Source organism: Microtus oregoni, unplaced genomic scaffold, assembly GCF_018167655.1.
Source record: "Microtus oregoni isolate MIOR12 unplaced genomic scaffold, Mior012 000100F_ref0000014, whole genome shotgun sequence".
Taxonomy (NCBI): Eukaryota; Metazoa; Chordata; class Mammalia; order Rodentia; family Cricetidae; genus Microtus; species Microtus oregoni.
In genome coordinates this window covers 1,293,259-1,312,950 of record NW_024544713.1, presented here as the reverse complement: position 1 = coordinate 1,312,950, position 19,692 = coordinate 1,293,259, and positions in this window count along the sequence as shown.

Genomic DNA, 19,692 nt, shown 5'->3' with positions numbered 1-19,692 from the left:
TTCAACAATGGCAGATAATTTTCTTGGGCACAGTAGTCTAGGGGAGTAATCATGGTATTTTACAACTTGAAATGCATTCTTCTGGCTCTCAATGTTTCCATTAAGAAATCAACTGTTATTCTGATGGATTTTCTTGCACATGTGACTTTTTTCTCTTGTTACTTTTGATATCTTTTCCCTGCATATATAGTATTTTAACTATGACATGCTGTAAAACTTTTCTATTTTATTTGGTGTTCTGTATACTTCTTATATCTCTATGAATATATCCTCTCTCAGTATGGAGGCATTTTCATGGATGATCTCTTTGAGGATCTGATCTCTACTGCTGATCTGGAATTCGGGCTATTGCCAATGTTGTTGTTTACCCTACAGAGCTTGATGATAAGACTGCATTGGTAATGATACAATATACTTGGGTCATAGAATATGGAGAAACCAATGCACTCAGATGGAAGGTCTATCCATAGTACCTAGTTTTCACTGTAATGGAAGGAGCTAGGAACAGTACCAGAATAGGAAATTAGTCACTGATATTACCCAGCCATGAATTCTGAGAGATGGTTCAGCAGTTAAGAGCTGTGCTGGTCTTCTGGAGGATCTACCTGGTTTTGACTCCTAGTCTACACATGGCATCCCACAAACATCTGTAACTCTAGTTCCAGGAGTTATGATGCTTTCTTCTGGCTTTCATGGTACCCAGGCATGAACAGTTTTCACAGACATGCACATAGGCAATACAATTTAAAAAAATATAAGAGATGCATACTGGTGAAATACTGACACAGACATCATGGGTAATGTCAACCACCTTTCGATGGATTTCAGGCCTTGCCCACCAGATGAAACTTGTATTTGGCAGAGGTATTAGTGGCAGGAACCTATGGCTCAATAGGTCCTAGGCCTTAGAGGAGAGCCCACTGAGTGGACATAGTATTAAACTGACTCAAAAATTATTACATGTTTAGCACTTCAAAATATTTTCTTATTTAATTCTTACAAAGATCTTATTATTTAGCAAGCATATTGGTACTTTGGTTACTAAGGTAAAATCCAGGAATTAAAGGAGATTAAACACATTACAAGTGACAAAGAAACCATTTAAACTCAGCAGTCTTGAGTTGGGATCTGCATACTAGTGTAAGCAAGTTGTTGGCAACAGATGGGAATGTCCAATTTCTATGCACAGACTAATAAATGGAAAAGGAGGCAAAACAACTAGGAAAAGTAATCTTTGGGGTATATTAAGAGAAGTCTACAAACATAAGACATAGAGAAGAAATGATGAAAGGAGGTGCTTAAGATATGTTTGCCCAAAGTGAAAAGAGCTGCAAACAGACTCAATTCGCTGGAACAAGGGCCAAATCGGCAAGTTTTCTGCAGAGACTTCCAGTTTCTAACATTAAAGAGGTAGTTGATAATGTCTACCAGAACTCTCTCAGAGGCATAGTGAGAGTGTGTACTGGATTGCAGTGAGTCTTACTATGAAAACAGAGAGCCACAGGAGAGACTGTGGAGGTAATTAAGGAAAAGCAAGAAAAGCATTTGCAATCTGAGAAGGATATAAAGTGGGAGGACATTCTCCCCAACTGAGATGGTGTAGGAGAGTGTAGGGAGACAGATGTTTAAAGAGTGTGTGAGAGGATGCAACATGACATATGAGGCCAGACCAGGGGCATAGCAAAAAGACCAAAACCATAGATCACACTAAGCTCAGATGAAAGTGGAGTGCATAGATTTGGAGATGTTTTGATGGTTCTTGCTGGACACTTGCTGGACACATCTTTAGTTAACAGCTTTATTATGGGAGACCACAGAACAGCAGAAGCTTTTCAGACTTTCTACTCCAACGCTCTTGAAAGGTGACATGAACAATAACAACTTCTAAGCACTTCTTATCACCAAGACACTCTTGAAAAGTTTAAATTTGTTCTCTCACTTAGTATGGGCAACAACCCTAGGGATTAAGAGACTTTTCATTCTCATTTTACATGCTAAAGAAGTGAAATTTAGAGGTTTGCTATAATACTAGTAAACTGAAGTCACCGTTTTTAAATACAAAGTATATGAACGTAATATAATCTGTGCTTATCGCAAGAATGTTACAGCTGTATATTACCTTAAGATAGTAATTGTCTACCCAGCATGAAGTGTGTTTGGAACAGAATCTTTTACAAGGAAGTGTCTAGCGTTTCATGTATTCTTTCCTCAGCCCTTCGTCATTGGCACTACCTCTGTAGATATTCTGAAATAACTTATTATTAAGGATCTCGTATGGAATGTGGGTGTGCTGAAATGCATATTATATATATTCATAAGAAGTAGAATAATATTTATTATAATCATTTCAGTATATTAGAAGTGGCACAGATAGAGAACAATAAAATCATCCACTAGCTGTTACTACATGTTGTTCATTGTGATAAAAACAAAGTAAACAAATATCATGTCATTTTAACACTAAAAACTTCCTCATACTCTTTGTGCTGGTCAGGACTATTTAAGTTCAGGTAAGAAAAAAAAACTCATAGGTTTAAACAAAGGAATTTATTGACCTTTATAATGGAGTCAAGAAGCCATATCTACCTTGTTTATTGTGTTGTTGCTATATACAAAACAATGCCTGTTACAGAACATACATATATACAAACCTCTTGCTACTAGGCACACTTTTTGAAAGAAGCCTAAATTCACAATATGTGTGTGTATATGTATCTGTAACAAAACAGGTACTTAGGACATGGAGATAGATAGCTCATCAATTAAAGATAACTAATACAAAGGCCGATGAACTAAGTCTGCTCCATAAAATCAATGGAGTGGTAGAATAGTACACATACACACACACACACACACACACACACACACACACACACGTACACCATGGCATGCAAGTATATGAACACACACACAAACAGACAAACACACACTAATTAAATTAAATTTTAGAAGAAATAAGTAAATAATAAAATAATATTAATAAACTAATAAAATTAATAAAAATTGAAAAACAAGAATTCAGGAAAAGTTTGTTAAAATTATAACAGAAGTAGTCTGGGAAATATGGCTTTGTGCATGATTGCATCTAATGATTTGAGCTATATCATCAGGATTCTGTATTTTCTGATTGATTTTCTCTCTTTTTAAAATTTACTCTTAGGCTTCTTTCAAGAGGCATGCCTATACACAAGAGCTTTGTATCTGCTCAGATTCTGGTTCAAAAACAGGAAGTATCTTTCTCAATTGTTCAAAGAAAAACCTTAAGTTTTACTGGATCATTTGATCATGTGTCTGTCTCTAAGTCAGTACTCAGTAGTTAGTCAAGTTTTAAGCAAACTAATTCCCGATGAGTTCTGCTATCCCTTACAAGAACTAGAACTACTAATAACTGCACTGGGTTTATAGTCCAGTGACATTTTATAACAAAGATATGGCACTCCAGGATGAGGAAGTTAAACTATCTTAGACAAATGCAGCCAAGGCACACTCAGGTGCGGGAGTATTACTGAAAAATTTCAGCTTCCACTTATTACCAGGCAACTAAGATTGCCTGCTGTCAACTTGCTGGGATAGAACATCAGGAAAAAAGAAATTAATCCTATCCTATAGGCCTATTAGGCAAGAACTTTCATTGTCTAAGAAATCCAAGACTGTGGTTCAGTGGTAGAGCTCTTGCTTCTTGTTAATGAGGATCATTTATGAGGATCTTGGTTCAACCTTCAGCACTGTTCATTGAAAAATAAATTAATTTCATTGCTTGCTGAAGGTTAATATTCTGGAGGATGCCTATATGTTTTTCTTTGGGTTCTCCTTATTTAGCTTCTCTAGGATTGCTAATTATAGGCTCAATGTCCTTGGTTTATGGCTAGAAACCAAATATGAGTGAGTACATCCCATGTTCCTCTTTTTGGGTCTGGCTTACCTCACTCAGGATAATGTTTTCTATTTCCATCCATTTGCCTGCAAAATTCAAGAAGTCCTTGTTTTTTATTGCTGAGTAGTACTCTAATATGTATATATTCCATACTTTCTTCATCCATTCTTCCATTGAAGGGCATCTAGGTTGAAAGGAGACAGAGACAGAGTCCCACATTGAAGCACCGGACTGCAACCCCAAGGTCCAAATCAGGAGCAGAAGGAGAGAGAGCACGAGCAAGGAACTCAGGATCGCGAGGGGGGCACCCACACACTAAGACAATGGGGATGTTCTACTGGGAACTCACCAAGACCAGCTGGCCTGGGTCTGGAAAAGCCTGGGATAAAACCGGACTCTCTGAACATAGCGGACAATGAGGACTACTGAGAACTCAAGAACAATGGCAATGGGTTTCTGATCCTACTGCACGCACTGGCTTTGTGGGAGCCTAGGCAGTTTGGATGTTCAACTTACTAGACCTGGATGGAGATGGGGGTTCCTTGGACTTCCCACAGGACAGGGAACCCTGATTGCTTTTCGGGCAGAAGGGGGGGACTTAATTGGGGGAGGGGGAGGGAAATGGGAGGCGGTGGCGGGGAAGAGACAGAAATCTTTAATAAATAAATTAATTAATTAAAAAAAAGAAAAATAAATTAATTTATATACTAGTGGGGTCTCATAAGTCTTCTTCATGCATACTTAGTTTTGGTAATCCATCTGTTTGATTAAGGCACAGTTTAAAAAAGTTTAAAGAGAGTTATCCCACATGGGTGAACAATGATGCTTCCAGAAGAAATGGGTTACCTATCATGTGCCCATCATAAAATAAATAAAATTCTAGGTGCCTGAAACAGGTTACCCTCCTATGTATTACAAGTAAGAAAGGAAGTCAAGAAAGCAACACAGATTCTTGCACATTGGTACTGATGCACATCACAACTAGATAGTAAGATCCTGTTCCTGAAGATACCACTAACTTCGGTTGCAAGGAAAAGAAAAGAGAAATAAATCTTTAACTGAGAAGGAAACTCTCCCCCTACTAGCTAGCCTCATCATACTAGAAATTACTGGGGGTGAGGTGGGGAGTTCAATGGTCTTACTGAGTATTAGATTCTACATGGTTCAATCATGACCTGCGAGAAAATATGTGCCCTTTGGTACAATTGTGGAATACTAATTTATGGAAGTAATCTATTTCTATCTAGATGGGTGTTATACATGTGTGACCACAGAAGCTGTAGTTCTTCATATAAGCCTTCTAGATCAAAAGTGCTAAAAATTCAAGCATGGAAGGGGAGGTAGTTGCTGATATTCCACATATAGTTGAGGAGTTAATATCAATTTATGGCTATTGAAGAATGGAGAGGTACTTTTCTTTTAGGGGCAGAAATTACACATGCTTTAGCCTCACATGGATATGGGCAGCATTAATTTGACTCAACTTAGTAATCTATTTTAAAATATATAAAACTTAGAGAGAGATGTGAAATATGTTGAGGTACCAAGAGGAACTGAAGGGAGGGAGAGAGTAAAGGATATAACTAAGGCATATTATATACATATACAAAATTTTATTTTTTGATCATTTTATAAACAAATATAATGAATTTTGGTCAAATACATTCCAAATTCCCACCTCTCCAATTCCTAACTTGCTCTCTCAATCACTTTACTGTTTAATATTATGTGTTCTTTGTTTACCTTTCTAAGCTAAACTAAGACCTCTTAGTGATTCTAGTATGTGTACAGCATCTTCTCCAGCAAGTGTAGCCACTCAGAAGTCATATCCCAGAAGAAAACTGACATGTCCTCTCCCAGGAGTCAACTGTTGTCAATAGACCCTCAGTTGTGACCTCCATTCTCCATTCAGGCTGAGACTTTGTTTGGCTTAGTCTTGTACAGGTCTAATTTTGTCTGTGTATACAGGCTTTCCGTGTCCAGAAATAAAACTTGTTTTCTGCAAGAATCCATACTACCACTTTCTCTTAAAAAACTTTCCTCTGCCTATCTCATGACAATCACTAAACTGTGGGGCACTGAGAGTGGTATAGATGTCCCATTTCACTTTGAGAATTCTATATTTTCTTAGTCTATGCATGTTGTGGATCTCTATGTTAATCTATCACCTTCTTCCCTTAAAATCTCCCATAGTGCCTTACCATTTTCCTGACTTTTATGAGTAATGAAATTAACACATATCTAATGTTTCAAAGCTCTTATATGCATATGAGAAAAATCCTGTGGGGTTTGTATTTCTGTGTTTGGATGGCCTCACTCATAATAACTATTTTCAGCTCTATTTATCTTCAAGACTCCTAATTTTATTTTCTTCACAGCTTAATAAAATTCCATTTTCATTATTCATTCATCATTTGACAGACATCTAGGCTATTTTCATATCTTTAAGACTGTGACTAGAAAGCAGCTATAAACATAGATGAGCAAATATCTGATATATGATATGATATCTTAGGTGTGTGCCCAGGAATATGATAGCTGAGTCATGTGATAAATCTATCCCCAGTTTTTTAAGGAACCTCCACACTGATTTTCATGTTGGCTCCACCAAGTTTGTGTGTTTGTGCTGTCACTAAGAGCAAATAAGGATTCCCATGCACCCACATTCATGCTAGCATTTTCTGCCATTTATCGTTGTTGTTATTATTGTTGTTGTTGTTGTTGTTATTATTATTATTATTATTACTAGTAGTAGTAGTAATATATTTTAGCTATTGGGACTGGAGTAAGATGAAATTTCAATGTGATTTTAATTTGTATTTTGCTGATGTCTGAGCTGTTAAACATTTAAAATTTTTCTCAGCCATTTGTGTTTTTCCTTTTGAAAGCTTTTTGCTTAGTTATATGTGCCAATTTTAATTGTGTTCTTTCATTGATGTTTTTATATAATTTTTAGTTCTTTGTGTATTTGAGATACAATCACTGTAACATGTATATATACCTGATAAATATTTTCCCAGTCTGTATGATGCCTCTTCATCATTAACTGATGGTATCTTTTGCTATGCAGAAGCTTTTAGTTTCATCAAGTTCTGTTTATAAATTTTAGATCTCAATTTTTGTGCTACTGGAGTCTTTATGAAAAATTCTTTCCTGTACCTATAAATTGAAGCATATTTAATATTTTCTCCTCCAACAGATGCTGGGTTTCTGAGGTATTTGGCCAATTTAGAGCTGAGTTTTGTACAAGGAGAAAGATAAGGGTATAGTTTCATTCTTCTGCATGTAGATCTAGTTTTTCTAGTAACAGTAGCTGAAGACATAGTCTTTACTTCATTGCATTTTTTTGGTGACTTTCTTAAGAATCAGTTGCCTGTAGGAGCATGAGCTTATACTCAGATTTTCACTTGGTGACTGCTGAGAGAATAAGATACTTTTTTTCTGGCATGAGTGGTCATTGGTAGGTTTCTCATGTCCCAGTGGGGGACTGCACACACAAACACAGACACGCACACACACGCACACAAACACACACATACATACACACATGCACACATAAACATGTACACGTGAGTATAATACACTCTTATTGAGTTACAAAAAAGACATGAAGTTGGGAAAGAGATGAGTGATATAGTGAGGTGGACAGTGGAAGCTGCAGTCAGAAATTATGGGATATATACAACCAAGATACATTGCAAACATTTGTGAAATTTTCAAAAAAAAGAAAAAAAATTGAAAAGAAAAGTAAGATAATTCAGAAAAGACAGTGCTGTATCACAGATATAAAGACACATAAGAATAAAGCATGGAATATGTTCAGAGAGCTCCTACTCGAATAATATATTCTATATTATAACACAGGAAAACTTTTCCATCTCTGGCATGACTTAGTTAGCAAGCAAAACAAACTTGTCACTAAAGTCCATTCAAGAAATTTTTTCTTTCTTGTTTTGAAAAGTCATTGTTGACATATAATTTTCATTGAATGACTCACATACTGAAAACTTATATTTGGACTAGATGTGGTGTTCTGTGCCTATAATGACAGGGTTTGGAGACAGAGACTAGCCTGGTCTACAAAGTGAGTTCCCTGACAGTCAGGAAGACACAAAGAGACCTTGTCTTAAAAAAAATCAATCAAACAAACAAAAACCTTACAATTCAATGACTTTTAGTACACTCATAGATTATCCAGCTATCACTGCACCAGTTAGAACACTTTCATCCTATTCAAAAGAAACAATGACTGTAAGAAATCATCTCTCTCCAGTACCTTCCTAGCTCTAGACAACAACTGTCAGTTTTTGTAACCATGAAGCCTGCTGTTCTGGGTCTCACATCACTGGGATCAAACAGCATAAGCTCCTTGTGTTTTCTTCCTTCACTCAACAGGTTTTGTTCAAGTTTGTACACATTGTAATACATCCCAATGTCTTCATTTTTTTACAGTTGAATAATAATCATAGACATAACACATATTATTGGTTCATCATTTAGTAGAGACTTGAAATGCTATCAGGCATGTCTATTCCAAGGTCTGGGGCCCAGATGTGTCCCAGAGTAGCTCTGAAAGTGATCCAATGCTATTCACAAATTTACTTAAAACATCATCTTAGTTTCTTTCTTGTTGCTGTGATAAAATGTCCTGACAAAGGCAGCTTGGATGAGAAACATGCAGGAAGAAGTCATTGTTCAAAAAGAAAAGATAGCGGTCCCTTTGTGACACATGGCTGCAACACAAGTCACAGATTTCCTCCTTAAAGGGTGATCTTCACCCAACTCGACCTTCCCTAGCCTTCATGTTCTCCTCCCCATCCCCCCTTTGTCCCCTCCTCACTCCTTTACTATCCCCATTTCCCCATGCTGACAATTTACTAAGGAGATCTTGTCGACTTCCCCTTCCCAGGGCGATCCATGTATTTCTCTCTTAAGGTCCTCCTTGTTTCCTGGCTTTTCGGGGTTGAGGAATGTAGGCTGGTTATCCTTTGCTTTATGTCTAATATCCACTTATGAGTGAGTACATACCGTGTATATTTTTCTGCATCTGGGTTACCTCACTCAGGATGTTTTTTTTTTCTTGTTCCTTATATTTGCCTGCAAATTTGGAAAGAGACACCTTGAAAGAGGAAGTCATTATAGGATTAGTGAGATACCAGGCACTAGGAAAATTCTCAGGAATCCACAAGGATGATCCCAGCTAAGAATCTAAGCAATAGTGGAGAGGGTGCCTAAACTGCCTTTCTCTGTGATCGGATTGATGACTACCTTAATTGTTATCATAGAACCTTCATTCAGTAACTGAAGGAAGCAGATGCAGAGAACCACAACTAGCACTGGGCAAAACTCCAGGAGTCCAGTCATAGAGAGGGAGGAACAATATTGTGAACAAAGGGGCCGAGACCATGATGGGGAAACCCACAGAAACAGCTGACCCGAGAAAGTGAGTGGGAGCTCACTGATTGCTGGCTGACAGCTGAGGAGCCTGCATAAGACTCAACTAGGCCTTAATGTCTGGGCTGCTGGGGTTATACCTAGGAAGCGATCTCCTGTGCCCATCTGTTGTAGGGTACTTCCCACTTTCTCTTCTATCAGGTTCAGTGTGTTCGGACTGATATTGAGATCTTTAATCCATTTGGACTTGAGTTTTGTGCATGGTGATAGATTTGGGTCTATTTTCATTCTTCTACAGGTTGACATCCAGTTGTGCCAGCACCATTTGTTGAAGATGCTTTCTTTCTTCCATTGTATACTTTTAGCTCTTTTATCGAAAATGAGGTGTTCATAGGTTTGTGGGTTAAAATCCGGGTCTTCTATATGATTCCATTGGACGACTTCTCTGTTTTTATGCCATGTTCGGGCTTTGTGGGAGCCTAGCCAGTTTGGATGTTCACCTTCCTAGACATGGATAGAGGGGGGAGGACCTTGGACTTTCCACAGGGCAGGGAACTCTGACTGCTCTTTGGACTGGAGAGGGAGGGGGAGAGGAGTCGGGGGAGGGGAGAAGGGTGGGAGGAGGGGGAGGGAAATGGGAGGCTGGGAGGAGGAGGAAACTTTTTTTTCCTTTTCTCAGTAAAAAATAAATAAATAAATAAGGACTCAACTAGGCCCTCTGAATGTGGAAGACAATTGTGTGCCTTGGGCAGTTTCTGGGGTCACTAGCAGAGGAACCAGTATTTATCTCTAGTGCATGAACTTGTCCTTTGGAACCGATTCCCTATGGAGGAATACCTTGCTGAGCCTAGATACAGGGGGTGGGGGCCTTGGTCCTGCCTCAAGTGATGTAACAACTTTTTTGGCTCCCTAGCTCACCCTCTCTGAAAAGTGGATTCGGTAGGGAGAATTTGAGGGGAGCAGGAGGACAGGAGGGAGAGGGAACTAGGAATGGTATGTAAAATAAGATTGTTTTAAAAATAAAAAGAAAGATAGGGGAAAAGTTTAGGGTTATAGACAAGAGTATGTCTGGGCATGCTCAACTCAGTATGCTAGCAGTTCCATGTCAACTTGACACAAGTCATTAGTCAAAAAAGTCAATAGAAAGAATCCTCAATTGAGAAAATGCCTCCACCAGATGGGTCTGTAGGCAAGCTTGTGGATCATTTCTTTAGCCAGATTGATGTAGGAGGAACCAGCATATTGCAGCTAGTATAACTCCTTTTCAGTTTGGGGTTCACAAGATGCAAGCTGGGCAAGCCCTTGGGGAGCAAGTCAGTAAACAGAACTCCTCCATGGCCTCTACTTTCAGTTTCTGCCAAGACTTCTCTTCATGGGAGCCTATAACTGTAGGCTGGAATAAACACTTTTCATGCCAAGTTGCCTCAGTCAAGGTATTTTGTTTAATTTTTCATTTTGTTTGTTTGTTGTTGTTAGACTGTGTTTTTTTCTAAACCAAAAAAAAAAAAAAAAAGGAAGAAGAGAGAAAGTCCGTGGAAATCTGGGGTTATGTTTTTAATCTGAGCCCCAGTGTATAAGTACCTGAAATGCCTATAACAAATTAAACAGTATTCCAAATATCAATTATACTACCTATTCTTAACTCCTGAAAACTTTTGAGTGATATAATAATAGAACACATCATTCAGGTGGTATGATTTGTTCCTATCTTACAACCTAATTAATATTAATTTCTTTATGAAAAATACTTTTTCATAAGGAACTACTAAATCTCTTTATTTCTATATAAATATTAATGTATTTCCCAGGTCTGATAGATGTTTGCAGTGCAATCTTGTTTTGAAAGCTATTTGCTTACAATTTGAAATAAAATCTATCTACATAAAAGCAGCCAAATTCCTAGAATTTCCTGGTTTGCCTGAGCCATTAAAGTACCCCTGGATTGCTCTTTGCCATTTAATTTCATCTGCATGAAATGCAGTAATGTAGTACCAAATGTACTTTGGCAATGTACTTTGGCTTCTGCTTCTTACATGAGGCTGGACACTAGAATTTGGCCTGATTCAATGTTCTTGTATGTTTTTCTATATTTTTTGTCATTTTTTGTTTTTGCAAGACGAGGTTTCTTTGTGTAACCTTGGCTATCCTAGAACTAGCTCTGTATACCAGACTGGCCTCGAACTCAGAGATCTGCTGCCTTCCTCTGCCTTCTAAGTGCTATGATAAAGAAATGCACCACCGCCACCTGGTCTGTATCTATATCTTTAAGATAGTGATCTTAGTAAACTTGTGATTTTTCTCCTAAATTATTTTAACTTATGTGACTGATAAAGGAACTAATCCTTTATTTTAAAGTGAGAAAATCAACCATGATTGACTGAAAAACCAGAAATCTACAAATATATAGGATAGGAAGTTATGTGAGTAAGGAGAGGGAAGGATCTGGGAAGAGCTGGAGTGAATATGATTAATATACATTGAACAAAAATTGTAAAAGAACTAATACTTTTTTGTTAAAAAATAAAACTTAAATGTTTTAAACTCTTTTTTGTCTACCAAGTCCAAGCATAACTCCTTACCCAGAAATTGCTATTGTTGTTTTTAACAAACGCATATACTTAGTGAATAGATTTCAAAACATTTTCTATGCATTTGTGAAAAACTTGTTAGTATATAAGGTCGTATTTATATTAATATGCAAATATTAAAATTTTTGTATATTTTTCTACAATATTTTAGTAACCATCTTAAAAGTTGAAAATATTTTCCAAATTACACATTGTCTTTATATTTTGCATAGGGTCTGGAACATGAGTGTATCCCCGTTTATGTAACTATTTCCTTACCTATGAATATTTAATTTATTTCAATTTTTATTATTACAAAGCTTGTAGGAGTAAAAGATCACCCACAAACATCACATTCTCCATATTTTCTAACTATTATCTATAGCAGCAATTTTATTAAGTGGAGGTATTAGGTTACAGAGAAATAATTAATTAATACAATGTTAGTGTACATTGCTGAATTAGTTCCTGAAATGTGGCGATATTAATTTACATTCTGCATGAGAATTTCTCAACCTCCCAATGATCTTTTTTCATAGTATTATCAAACTCAAATCTTTTTCACAACTCATAGCTATAATTGGTATCTTGTTTTTGTGTTCCTACGCTTAATATTAGTGAGATTGGCATATGATCAAGTGTTTATTAGCCTTCTCTATTTCCTTGGTGAACTTTATTTCATATCATTTCCTCTTTGACTGTACCCTTGCAATCTTATTCATTTACTTTCAAATAGAAAATGATGTTCAGGCCGGGCGGTGGTGGCGCACGCCTTTAATCCCAGCACTCGGGAGGCAGAGGCAGGCAGATCTCTGTGAGTTCGAGACCAGCCTGGTCTACAAGAGCTAGTTCCAGGACAGGCTCCAAAACCATAGAGAAACCCTGACTTGAAAAACCAAAAAAAAAAAAATGATGTTCAACAGGAGAAAGCATATATTATGGTCAAATAATATACTGTGTACAATGATGCATTGGAAATTATTTTGTAAAAGTACCCCCTGTGATGGTCTCACAGTGGCAAAGAGAGCTAACCATGGTCTTATAAAAACCAGTACAGAAATTTATACTGGGGAATAGAACTTTTGTGGTAAACTTGGCCAAATGAATTTTAAGCCCTTGTGTGCTATGGGTTGGGCTTAATGAACAGTTCTTGTGGAAGCTTGGAATATAAAAAGTATGAGAGAAAAGGACTTAATGAGAGCATCACACCTGAAGTTTCAGAAAGCAATGAGGACTTGATTGGGACCTGGGATATGGATTATTTGTGTGATATTTTGACCAAGACATCTACTTCCACTGTGCATGTGTTTTGGGAATCTCAAGCTGAATTTAAGGTAATGAACTGATTTATATCACAGAGGAGATTTCAAGACAAAATGATATTTAAACCAACGCTGATAGAGCAACAGTAATTTATAGAGTCCTCCAATGTTACATAGAAACTACCTGAGCAACATCAAAAGAATGGGAGGATTGTCTGGAAGGCAAGGCCCTACCCCCCGATGAAGCTCTGTTTTTTGAGGATCCCAATTCACTTAAATGAGGAAAATTCCTACAATAAAGAATTTTCCTGATGTTCACAAGCAACATCCTCAGAAGCTGTTTCCCAAGAGGCTCAGCTGAAGGGCTGATAAGGTTGTAGTACAGAGGAGTTAGGTTGCATCTTGAAATGACAGCAGAACTTAGCAATGGATTCATATGGTAATGGTTATAAAGGCAAAGGTAAAAATTTGAGGGGCTTGTAAGATGGAAACACACCAGCTGACATGTGACATGATCACAGTCCATGCAGAGAGCTCCAGAGATACCACCTTGTTAAGCTTTGAAGGTGAAGCTTAAATTGCAATAATGACATCAGGATATTAGAAATGGGAAGATTGTGGAGCCCTGGCAAGGAGATTTTTTTTTATTTAAATAACTTTTTTTTCATTTTCTTTACATACCAACCCCTCCATCGATTTTCCATCCAGTTTCCCCTCCATCCATTCCTCCAGTCTGCTCCCCTTTTCCATCTACCCCTTTTCACCCACTTGATGTGGGAGTGCCATATCAATCTGTTGATTTCATTGGTTAATTAACAAAGAAACTGCTTGGCCTGATAGGTTAGAACATAGGTGGGTGGAGTAAACAGAACAGAATTCTGGGAGGAAGAGGAAGTGAGCTCAGACTCCATAACTCTCCTCTGTGAGGCAGATGCGATGAAGCTCTGACCCAAGATGGATGTAGGCTAGAATCTCCCTGGTAAGTCACTACCTCGTGGTGCTACACACATTAATAGAAATGGGCCAAGCATTTTTTATATGAATACAGTTTGTGTGTTGTTATTTTGGGGCATAAGCTAGCCAGCCGGCCAGGAGCCGGGCGGCAGGAATGCAGCCTGCAGCTTTTCAACACCCACTCCTCCTTCATCTCCATTCAGAAAGGGACAGGCCTCCCATAGGCTTGCACAAAGCCTAAAGCATCAAATTGAAGCAGTACTGAGATCCTCCCGTTATGTCAAGGCAGGGCCAAGTAATATAGTGACAAGGAGATTTTTAACTGTGCAGTGGAGCTGATCTAAGCGTGAGAGAAGCTGTGTGGCCTTCAGATGACAGAGCTGGAGGGTAGGGCTACCCAAGTCCTTTGCAACCAAGAGGATTATATGAGAAGCCTCACACTGTGGACACAGAGATACAGTGGTATTTCCCTGCTGTACTTTGTTTTTTGGTTGATGCAGTTATTGCTTGTGATGCCATGATTCTTCCCCTTAGGAATAAGAATGGTTACTTTGTACCAGTAATCCTAATGCTATGAGTATATACTTTGTTTTTGATTTAAATGAGCTCAAAGCTCAGAGATTTTGGACTTTTAAAGAGCTGGAATTTTGGAAGACATTAGGAGCTATGAAAGTTGAGTTGTATTTTATATTAAAACAAGGAGACTTTGGGGACAAGGTATGGAAAGTTAAAGTGATATTATTTGTCATGTTTAGGAAGGGATAAGATTGTGATGCTTGATTTTTATTGTCTACTTATCACAACAGAGAATTAACATGGGAAGAACGTCTAAATAAATAAATAACTTTCTAGATTAGGTAGCCTGTGGGCATATCTGTGGAGAATTGTCTTGATTACATTAATTGAAATGGGAAGAAGACCTGCTTATTGTGGGCAGCATCATTTCTGGGGTTTGGATTTGGATCTTAACCATATAAACATGTAAAACAATGTGCACTAATAAACACACATGCATGTATTTTTCTCTACAACCTAACTGGCAATGTCACTAACTGCTTCATGTTTTTGTCTTGACTTGCACTCAGTTAAAGATTATAAACTAAAATTTAAAAAAGAAAGAAAGCACTTTCTTTGTTAAAGTTGCTTTTGTTGGAGTATTTTGCAACAGCAGGAAATAAAACTAAAAAAATGTGGTTTTTCTTATTTATGCCTTGCAAAAGCCTTCCTTATTCCAAAATTAAAAAAAAAATACCATCATTTTTTCAATGCTTTTAAAAATTGAGTTTTACCTACTGCATAATTTGTTTTTAACTACCCCTCTAACATAACTTAGACAATTATCTCAAAACTATCTTTTAAGAAATCTATGTTTTCTTTCATTGATTTTCACTGTCTGCCAGCTTATTCTAAACTCCCTGGTATCCTAATGCTGCTTATTTGTGTCTTCTCTTTTTACATCCTGAAACACGTTTAAAATCTTTGTCTACTTTCTTGTTAAAAACAGCATCTTTTATCTATTTTTTGCTACTATTATAAAATATTGTATATTTGGTAAATTTCGCTGAATAGAAATTTATTGATTACTTTTACAGCTCTGAAGCTAATAATCAAGTCGGCAGCATCTGTTAGGAGCCTTTGTTCGTGACAGTTATAGCCAAAGGAAAAGGAGAAAGGAGGATTGAAACTTTTGTGTATGGAGTAGCTCTTGGCATTCAAACTCACATTTTTCATTGAAAATTCACTCTTGTAATAATCTTCTTAATCTGTTCGTGAGAGTAGAGCCATAATGGCCTCGAAACTTCTTAAACATCTCACATTTTAAGACTGTTAAAACACCAATTAGATTTCAAAATGAGCTTGGAAGGTGACAGATATTCAAGCCATAGCAATAATTTTTGCTCTTACTGAGCAATACTAAGGCTATTATATGTTTTCTTTATTTTTTATTCTTCTTTCATATATCAGATGCTGACCAGTTTCCCCTGCCTCCAGTACTTTCAGTTACCGCCATCCCACCCCCCAAGATCCATTTCTCCTCTGTTTCTCTCAAGAAAAGAGCAGACCTCCCAGGGATATGAACTAAACATAGCATAACATGTTACAGTAAGGCTAGGCACATTCCGTCATTTCAAGGCTATGTCTGGCAATTCCTTAGAAGGAAATGGGTCCCAAATGCAGACAAAAGAGTCAGAGACAACCCCTACTCTCACTGTTAGGAGTCCCACAAGAACACCAAGTTACACAACTATAACATATTTGCAGAGGACCTAGCTCAGACCCATACGGGCTCCCTGATTATTGTTTTAGTCTCTGTGAGCCCCTATAAACTCAGGTTAGTTGATTCTGTGTGCCGTGTTCTTGTGGTGTCTTTTACCCTTCTGGCTCATGCAATCTTTTCCCCCCATCTACTGCAGGTTCCTTGAACTCTGCTTAATGTTTGACTGTGTGTTTCTGTCTATTCCCATTGGTTGCTTTATAACTCTGTGATGATTATGCTAGGTTTTGGTCTACAAGTATAGAAGAATATCATTAGGAATCTCTTTATTGACATTGTTTGGCCAGTTGTATTTGGTTCTATCCTGTGTTTCTGGACTATCCAGACTCTGGTTCTTGGCCATCTAGGTAGTGTCAGCCATGGGCTTCCTTTTGTGTGGTGGACCTCAAGTTGGACCAGCCATTGGCTGGGCACTCCCACATTTTTCTGCACCACTTTTGCCACAGCACCTCTTGCAGGCAGGACAAATTCTAAGTCGAAAGTTTTGTGGCTGGGTTGTTGTCCCAGTCCCACCACTGGAAGCCTTTCCTGGTTACAAAAGATGGCCAATACAGGTTCTGTGTCCCCATCACTAGAAATATTTGGTAGGCTCACCATCATAGTTTCCAGTGAGTTTTCATTCCACTAGGTTTTCACAGCATGCCTGAAATGTCCCTCCCCCCATTCTAATTGTTGCTCCCAGTAATCTCTGCCTCCATACCTCCCCATCCACCTGTCTAATCCCTCCTGTTCCCATGCCCACTCTTTTTCAGCCCACTGCAAAATCTATTCTATTCCCCCTTCCCAAGGAGATCCATGTGTTCCCCCTCAAACCCTCCTTATTACTTAGCCTCTCTGGGTCTGTATATTGTAGCATGATTATCCTAAACTTAATAGCTGACATTCACTCAGTATAAGTGAGTACATACCATGTTTATCTTTATGGGCCTAGATTACCTCACCAAGGATGATTTTTTGGTACCCCCTTTTGCTTGCAGATTTTATTTTTAAATAGCTGAGTAATACTCCATTGTATAACTTTCTTTATACTTAAACTAAACTCTTAGTTTTCAAAATTTACTGTTACAAGTAGTAAATTTCTTGTTCTAAACATTAGACTTGACATAACACCTCCCCAAAGATAGTTACAATAAAACAAAGGCTGTAATGTTTTAAAATCCCTAGCAAAAATTTAGTGGTTGAGTAAAATACTAAACTCCTATAGACACAGATGTTATCTTATACTTTGAAAAAATGAATGGAAGAGCAGAAGGTAAGTCAAGAGATTCAAGTCAGAGATTATTGGACAAATGATTTTGATTGACAAGGTACATGCTCCACTGAAGTTAGGATTTTGAGTTGGTGGAATCCTTATGTTCAGATATCTCCAAGCACCCTTTATTATCTCAGTTAGAGTTGTTATTGCTTTGATGAAGCACCATGACCAATATCAAGTTGAGGAAGAAAGGGATTATATCACTTACACTTCCATGTAGTTCAATAATACCACAAAGGCATGTGCTCAACTATGCTCATAGCAGCATTGTTTGTCATAGCCAGAACCTGGAAACAACCTAAATGCCCCTCGAACAAAGAATGGATAAGGAAATGTGGTACATTTATACGATGGAGTACTACATAGCAGAAAAAAATAATGAAATCTTGAAATTTGCAGGCAAATGGATGGAGCTAGAAAATATCAAACTGAGTGAGATAGCCCAGACACAGAAAGACAATTATCATATGTACTCACTCACAAGACTGTAAGAGCTAGAGGACCATGAAATCTGCTATGTTTCCTAGAAATGACAGAAAGCTTCATATATGATTCATTAACTATATGGCTGCCCAAACAAGATTTGAAGAAGTACAACACCAAAAGGATGTTAACATGGAAATCTTATGGGACTCCACCCCTATACAAAAAGCTATAAGTAACTAAACAGTGTAGAAAGCAAGAAAAGACTGTCTTTCCCAGGGATAAATTTCCTAACTTGCTATCCAACATAAATTGGACTCACACACACACACACACACACACACACACACACACACACGTATACTCAAATTATATAGGAATGTATATGAACTCATATATGTACAAGTAATAGCAAGTTGGCTTAATAAAGCATATGTATTTATACTATATTATATAATATATATAGCATAATATGGATTATATATAACACATATAAACAAATATGCACATATTTATATATCAATATATCTGTGTGTGTTTTACCAAGAAAAGGACCATGAATTTGAAAGGGAACAATGGAGTCATGATAAGGGAGTTTGAGAGAGAAAAGTAAAGGGGGAAAGAGGGAAATAGTGTAATTATATTTCATTTTCAAAAAACAATAAAATGTTGAAAGAAAGAATAATGTATCAATGCTACTGCAGTAATCCCAATATTGCTTAAGCATTATAGCCAGTTTCTGATTTTGGTAAGTCAGCTCAATGGAAGTGTCTTAGATCTGAAACAAAGGGAGATGATACAGTTAGATTTAGGAGAAAGTAGAGGCTCTTGTGAGATATATGATAGGCAGTTGGATGTAATAACCTGAAGTTAGGAAAAGATGCCTTGACTGTGACCTTAAACTTAATAGCCATTAGCTGCAGGTGTTAGTTGAAGCTGAGTCAGAGATGAGGTCATCCAGAGACTGAGTGTAACATAAGACTAAGGATATAACTATGTAGAACATCAACACCTATGAAACAGAATAGGACAATAAACCACACAGAGAAAGGGGGAGGAGAAGGTCAGAGATGCTAAAGAAAAATAAAATCAGAATGGTATTTAGAGTTCAACAGCCAACAGGGTGAAAAATAGTACATGAATCGGGACAGACAAGTTCAGAAATGTACTTACAGGTCTTGACATTGAGAATGACACAGTAAGACACTTACAGAAGACAGTTAATATAGGTAAATCAGATCTGAAGGCTTTGAAACCCTGACTGAACAATTTTCCTCTAAGTTTGTTGAGCAAGAAAGGAGACCAAGGTAAGGAATTGGCGAGGACAGCTTCCAACAGATCAATATGAAGGAAAGCTTTACTTAAAAATCATTTTTGTTGTTCACGCATGTTTTTAATCCCAGCACTTAGGAAGTAGAGACAGGCACATCTCTGTGTTAAAAAATAAAGAAACTGCTTGTCTGGCCCTCATAGGTTAAAACATAGGTGGGTGGAGTAAACAGAACAGAATGCTGGGAGGAAGAGGAAGTGAGCTCAGACTCGACAGCTCTGCTCTCTGGAGCAGAAACGCCATGCTCCCCTCTCCCGGGTAGACGTGATAGCTCTGCTCTCTGGGGCACACGCGATGAAGCTCCGACCCAGGATGGACGTAGGCTAGAATCTTCCCAGTAAGCGCACCTAGCGGTGCT